Source organism: Hipposideros armiger, unplaced genomic scaffold (genome assembly GCF_001890085.2).
Source record: "Hipposideros armiger isolate ML-2016 unplaced genomic scaffold, ASM189008v1 scaffold_441, whole genome shotgun sequence".
Classification (NCBI taxonomy): domain Eukaryota; kingdom Metazoa; phylum Chordata; class Mammalia; order Chiroptera; family Hipposideridae; genus Hipposideros; species Hipposideros armiger.
In genome coordinates, this window is record NW_017731791.1 from 1037180 (window position 1) to 1044206 (window position 7027).

The following is a 7027-nucleotide window of genomic DNA, read 5'->3' on the forward strand; positions in this document are numbered from 1 at the left end:
GAGAGTTAGGATTAGGTGTATGGTCTCCTGTGTCTTGGGGTGTGGCATGATGGCAGCTGTCCCCCTCCAAGGCTGGAAATACGACGACACATTCATGGGTAACTACCAAACATCTCATCCACATCTACCTAGGTACCAAACATGCCCTGGTTCAAGGCAGAGGGGAACCTGGAAGCTATCTTGAATACCTTGAATACAATTGTAGAAGAAGGTGAAGATCTTAAGAAGCCATCTTGGTGCCCTAGTGGGATCCTGGAGAAAGACATGTGCAGCATTGTAGTGCCCTATTTCCTGTAGCAATGGGATGCCCCGAAGCTCCACGTGCAGAAACCGGAGGCTGAGAATGGGCAGCTGGCAGATGCCGTCCTAACTGGGTGCAGACAGGTGGGGAGTTGCAGCTGTAAAGGCAGGCCCAGCAGAAAGCCTGGCAGGCTCTACATGGAGAATAGAAGGGGCTGGTGGCCTTGCTGACAGAGTCTGCATAAGCAGGAAACTCCAGGCCCAGGAGCGAAGGGCAGTCAAGATCGGGGGCCCCGTGGCCCAGCATGCTGGGCCTGGGAAAGCTGCCTCTGAGAACAACTGGAATGGTGCCCAATCTCATAGTGGTGATGGAATTTGCTAGAGGGCGAGGCGTGAGCAGTCTCCACTGCCATTATACCTTTGGCCTTCCCTTGGGGTCACATACACATACTACCTCCATGTTTTCTCCAACTTGAAGATTTTGGGCCAGATCCCACCCTGGAATCAGGCACCAAGCTTTCTCTCCTCTAGGTTCAGGCCAGCAAACACGCTGTTGGTTCCGGGGGCCTTCCCTGGCAGCCGGCTTGGGGAACCCGTTTTCAATCTCCACTGATTGCCCCCTTGCGGACCAGCTGGAGGGCCCTTACCATGTTCTTCCCACATCTGTAAATAAACTTCCTCATAGATGATGATAGATAGATAGATAATAGATGATAGATAGATGATAGTTGATAGATAGATGATATAGCGAGGTAGATAGATGATAGATAGATAGATAGATAGATAGATAGATAGATAGATAGATAGATAGATAGATAGATAGATAAATGATAGATACTATAGAGATAGAGGAGAGAGAGAGATCCTGTGGAGTGGCCGGTCAGTTGTGGACTATGGCAGTGAGCTTGTGGGAAGAGAAGTAGGCCAGGAAGTGGAGTATCCCATTGTCTGAGGGAACGCAATATTAAATAGCAGCTACAGTGCACCAGGAATGGTTGAGGAACAGAGTGGAAGAAAGGAGTTGTACATATTAGTACCTTTAATGGCATTTTCCTGCTTTTTGAATAAGCAGTTCCACACTTTCATTCTTCACTTGCACCCACAAATTATGTAACCTGCCCTCCCTAGTTTCTAGTATGCCAGGCACAGAGTAGGTATTCAATATATCTCTTCAATGGATGATGGCAAGTGTAATCTTTATTAAAGAGGCTGCCATTATCAATCTTGACAGTTTCACTTACCAAGTAATGAGAAATTATATGTGTACTTTTCTGTCAAGGAGAATGGATCCTGCCAGGTACAAGGAGAAGAGAGTAATAGCAGCTAATGTCATATTTTTGGCTGATTAAAGAACCTTGATAGAATTCTTGTTCTTGTCCTTGTATTAGCCATAGAAAAAGGCTAAGATTTAGATAAGAATAAGAATACTATACCTAAATTCAGCACGTTTTACTCTTACTTCATTGCAAAAGTATTAAGATGCCCAATTTGTGAAGCTCAAGTATCATTTCTTCAAATAATTCCAGATTTTTCCTCATTCTAAGCTTGACTTTTGTATAAGGTTTCTTTTGGGGGAAAAAAACACAAGTTTGTAAATCACTACCAGAAGAGAAATCTTAAAAAAATAAATAAATAAATCTGGAGACTTCCGCTTCTTGGGAGATGAAATGGTATAATTTTCTCTATTCCTTCCACTAAGCAGAACTAAACACCCTGGACATTACATACAAAACAAACTAAAGTAGATTCTGAAAAGTGGAGAGAAGGGCCGGCCGAGTGGCTCAGTTGGTTAAGAGCTTGCTCAAGAGTTTGAGCTCTGAGCAACAGCGTTCGAGTCCCGGCCTGAGCTGAGCAGCCGCTGAGCTGCCAACAGGTGGCAGGATGGCTCAGCTTAAAAAAAAAAAAAGTGGAGAGAAGATGGCCAACCAGCCAGAGACCTCAGGACCTGAGAAACGACATGGTGGCAAGTTCTCTGGATTTTCTTCTTCCCTCCAACTAGGAACTGGAGAAGCTGGCAACCCAGAAATGCCAACAGGTACAGACACAACTTAGTTGTAAGGAAAGCCTACTTTCTCTAGACAAAGGACCAAGAAAGGGGCAGCCTTCCAAGACAGAAACCTTTGAGACAGTCAAACACTACTGGGAGAAAAAAAAATGTCATGGATCGAAATATAATAAAAATTAGAGTGATAGCCAAACCTAGAAGAGGAATTGATTGAACACTAGGCTATGGTCATGAAAGCGTTAATGCACATTTCTAAAAACCCCTGTCCATATGCCTAGGTACTTCCCAAAGACCTTAGCATGCTAGTATTTTAATACATGCCTTGGGTGTTTATTAATAGGCACTTTGGAAAATCATTCAGGCCACTGGCTTCCTTCCTTTTAGTGCTGGGAAATAGTAATTTACTAAATAGCAACTCATTAATGTGAAAGAGTTAATGGAAAGACTGTGTTATGCATTTTGATAATCCACTTCAATAAATATAACCAGATAATGATTATTTAGAAATATACTCGTAAGTAACAGTGTAGTAAATCTAAATAAAGGCATTGTTTATAAAGTTGGGGCCAATAATATTTTCCCACCTATTGGTAGGATGAAAGTGATTTTTTTGTCTTTTTATTCTCGACTGTTGGAAATTTGGAATTAAGAAAAATAAAAGATTCCTTTCTGGAAAAGTCCAGAGAAAAGAACTTGGGCTACAGGTGCTTGTAGCATGCTCTTTATCCCTGAAATTGCTATGAGTATTATCAAGTGATCTATATTCCCTGTCTTTGACTTCGCTCACAAGGCTAAGCGTTCTAGTCATCACAATGTTGGCACATCTCCTCTGCTATTTCTGCATAATAGTGTCCCTGGGAGAAGGACTATAAATGCCGTAGAGAGGAGGGAGACATACTAACAGACCTTCTCTTTCATTTCCTGGAACCGATCTGAATGAAGACCCAGAGAGACAAGGAGGAAGAGGAGCTGCCAAAAACAGACAATGGGAGAAAAGAACTGAGGAGTTGAGAAGAACAGGTACCAAAAGCACCCTGGGATGAAAATGAGAAGAAGCTGGAGACTTGTCATTTTCACTGTTACCATTTCCTGTTGTAGTTGAGAGCTTGTATGGGTGAAGTGTATGCACTTTCATATAACGGCTTAGAGAAAAATTCATCTTTCGTTTAATGCACCTGTTCCTCATTGGATGTTTAGTCCGTTTATTCCTTAGCACACAGGCAAACAAACAAACACTTTAAATGCAATGGTGAAATTGAATTATTTTCTAATTCAGATTTAAATATGGCTATATTATAGCCTTGGAATAGCTATGTATTTATACCCATCTTTTTATTAAATATATATTCTTTACTTAAATATTCACTAATATGCCTAATTTGCCCCTTGTTCTTTTAGTTTTCTGTACTCCTTGTTTGTACTTTTGGGGCCTGAAATTTGCCTCTGACAAGCATGTACTTCAATCTGGTAGAAATTAACCACTGGTCAATAACCATGATTGATCACTGGTCAATAACTGTGAATCAGCTGCGATCACTGGTCAATAACCTTGGCAATGAGGTCTTCGCCTCTATCACAACCATTTCAATCTTATATAAGGCTTAGACTCTCATCAAACTTTTCTCTGATGTTCTATGGGCTGCCCTCATCCACATGCTCAAAATATTCCAGTCCCCGCCTAGTGATAGCTAACCAGCAGCGTTATTGTCTGAGACTAGCAGCTAAAAAGAGACTATTTGAATAATTGGATGGTGCTTCAGACAGTCAGTCTCCAGGGCCTGTGTCCACTGGCCCCTAGGACTGAAGGAAATTGGCAGAGGTATTCTGCGAGGAAAAATAAAGGAACACATTTGCTTCCCCCAAAAGTCCTTAAGAAGGCAGAAGGGCCTGGTGGAAACTTACAGCACTGCATAATCTGCTTTGCCTCTCTCACGAGGGGTCTAGGATGTAGACCTAGATAATGCCAGATCCACTCCTCTGCCTTTTGCCCCCTGCTTTCCGTGCCAGGAAGTGGAACCACATGGACAGCATCAGCTGGCTCCGCACAGGCTAATAGCTGGTTCAACCGGTGGGGAACCTTGGCAAGAGAAGGAGAGACACAAATGAAGTCAGGACATATTCCCCGCTTCCCTACTTAAGAGGTTGCCTCAAGCTGAATGATGGTGCCTATTGACAGAAGGTCACTTCTCCTCTCCAAGACTCCTTCCGTACAAAGCTATTCTTCTGTGTTTCAGAAATTCTTCCCCTGCATCACCCTTCAGGATTAGGGGTAATAATAGCCCACTACTGTTAGCCTCAGGTCCCTCGGCTACCTCTTGTGACCTGTCAACACTCTGCACACACCTTTGTGCATAGCCGTTTTGAAATAGGTGGTATTTGAATTATGATAATTTATGTGTATCTATTTTCTGTTGAGATCCTGGTTGATATATAGTAAATAATTAATAGTTAATATTCATTAGATGTTTACTATTCTAGAAGATTTATGGGTATTGAATCATTAAATGCTTCTAATAGGACATATCAGGAGATATTGTTATTATTACCCCATTTTACAGCTGAGGTGAGATTAAACCCTATGCCCAGGGTGCACACCCTGGAAGTGGCAGGATGCAATTTGCACCAGAGCATTGTGTTCTAGAGCTTGCTCTCTGCACTAATGCCCATCTATGAATGAGTGCAGCTAGAAATGCGTGCAGGTTGCAGTTTTACAGATCCTTCAAAAGTACTGGGTATGATCATTTACATTTTTAGCTAATATAATCTATAAAGAGTTACCTTGTTTTAATTTGCATTTTGTTGATTAATGAATATTTATTTCCATATGTTATCCCTAGCTACTGGCCCTCAAAAGAGATTGTCTGTGTGTGGTCTTTGACTACTTATCTATCAGATCTTTGGGTACTTTGATTTTATGAGCTCTTTCTGCATTAAATTTTCCTAGTTTTATGTGCTTTAATTTTTATTGTATTTTAGAGGCAAAAATTTATATATCTTATAACTCTACTTAGAAAAGGTGGTTTTATTATTAAAGAAAGACATAGTCATGGAAGTATGTTTATTAAAATATGAAAAGAAAGGCAATCAAATAAATCTCCTTTAGAATCATGCCAATCAGAGATAACATTTTCCCCAACTGGAACACTTCTTTTTTTTAAAAAGATTTTATTGGGGAATTGGGGGAGGGGAACAGCTTTGGGGAGTTGGGGAAGGGGAGCAGACAAGTTGCTGGCCTTTTGTTTTTCAGTCTAGTTGTGGAGGACATCACTTCACTGGCCCATGTTGGTATTATCATTGTGCTTTTCTCCGGAGAGTCAGTCGCTCGCCTGCCATTGGACGGCTGCTCATGGTGGTTCAGGGAAGCGCATGCCAGCTGCTGGCCAGCCCCAATGCAGCCTATGCTGTCACTGGCGATTCACAGCAGCCCAGCTCCAGGTCAAGCTGTTGTTCAGCATCTTAGCTGTAGAGAGTGCAGGGTCACTGGCCCTCATGTGGGATCCAAACCAGGGTCCTGCTGCTCAGAGCTGGCATCCCAAGCCAACTCCTTACCAACACACCACTCAGCCGGCCCCAAATGGAACACTTTCATGTAGGCTTTATTTAATGTTTGTAAATGAGGTTTCAGAATATATATATTGTTTTGAAACTTTTAAATTTAAGCACTTTGAATACCTTTGCATTTCTCTACATTTTTTGTGTATGTTATCTGCCTTTTTTCTACATATATGATTTGTAATTAAAGTAAAATGCATGCTCACTGTAAAATATTCAACTAACAAAAATACTTCCCTCTGTTATTACTGCCCCACTCTGCATGGGGAGATGCTTGTGACAGTTTGTTGTATAACTTCAGGATCTTTTTTTACATACATACAAACATACATACATGCATGTGTCATATGGGCATGTTGTTGGTTTAACCAACCTTCTATTTTTGAAGATTTATGTTTCCAGTTTTTCACTATTATATTGAAACCCAAGGCTTTTAATAGCTAACATACTCAAGGACATATGGACACTATCTTTGAGATAAAAACTGACCAAAAGCTCAGACGAACTATAACTTTTTATGGGGTACTATGAAAGGCTACATTTTCTCCCAGGATTCCTAAAAAAGAAAATGGTAAAATAATAAACCACATCTTCCACAACATATTAATAATAAACATATAAATTTGCTTCAAAGGGAAATTTCCTTTGATAATAGTTATATCACATTGTTTAAAAAAAGATATGTGTTTATTATTGTAGAAAACCTAAAAACTAAGTACAAGAAATCTAAAGAAAATAAAAATTCCCCATAATTCTCAGTACCCCAAAATATTCAAATTTCTCATTTTAATGTAAATTTATTTGTCCTAGTTTATCCTTATGAAACGATCACACTTTACATATTATTAAACATTCAAGGTCAGGATCAAACGATTGCAGTGACCAGATTCTGCCCAGGTGTTTTGCTCAATGAGAGTCTGTGTTTGCCTGTACTCTACTTCATAGCATGCTAAGAGGGCCCTGACCCCTTCCATCCTCCTTTTGATATCGCCTCCTAATGATTATGATCATCAATACCTTCCCAATAAAATCCAGAGTGATTCCCATTGCTTGATGCCAAGAACCTTAAATGATACACTGTGAAATGATCTCCATATTATTTTCCAAATTACTTTTTAGCTCTCACAACACGATCTGTTAAATAATCTTTATCTTTGTCCTTTATCACTCAAAACGTTCTGCTAAATAATTAAGCCTCTTTCCAGGCTATATTCTTCTTTTAATCTAGCT

At 40.4% G+C, this 7027-nt stretch overlaps 1 long non-coding RNA gene across 1 annotated transcript; it reads left to right on the forward strand.

Annotated features, from left to right (window-relative positions):
* Nucleotides 1–2100: 2100 nt before the first annotated feature.
* Nucleotides 2101–5192, forward strand: LOC109394855 (uncharacterized). The gene is made up of 2 exons (XR_002126533.1): nucleotides 2101–2275; nucleotides 3188–5192. It is a non-coding gene; the product is annotated as an uncharacterized LOC109394855 (long non-coding RNA).
* The last annotated feature ends 1835 nt before the right edge of the window (nucleotides 5193–7027 follow it).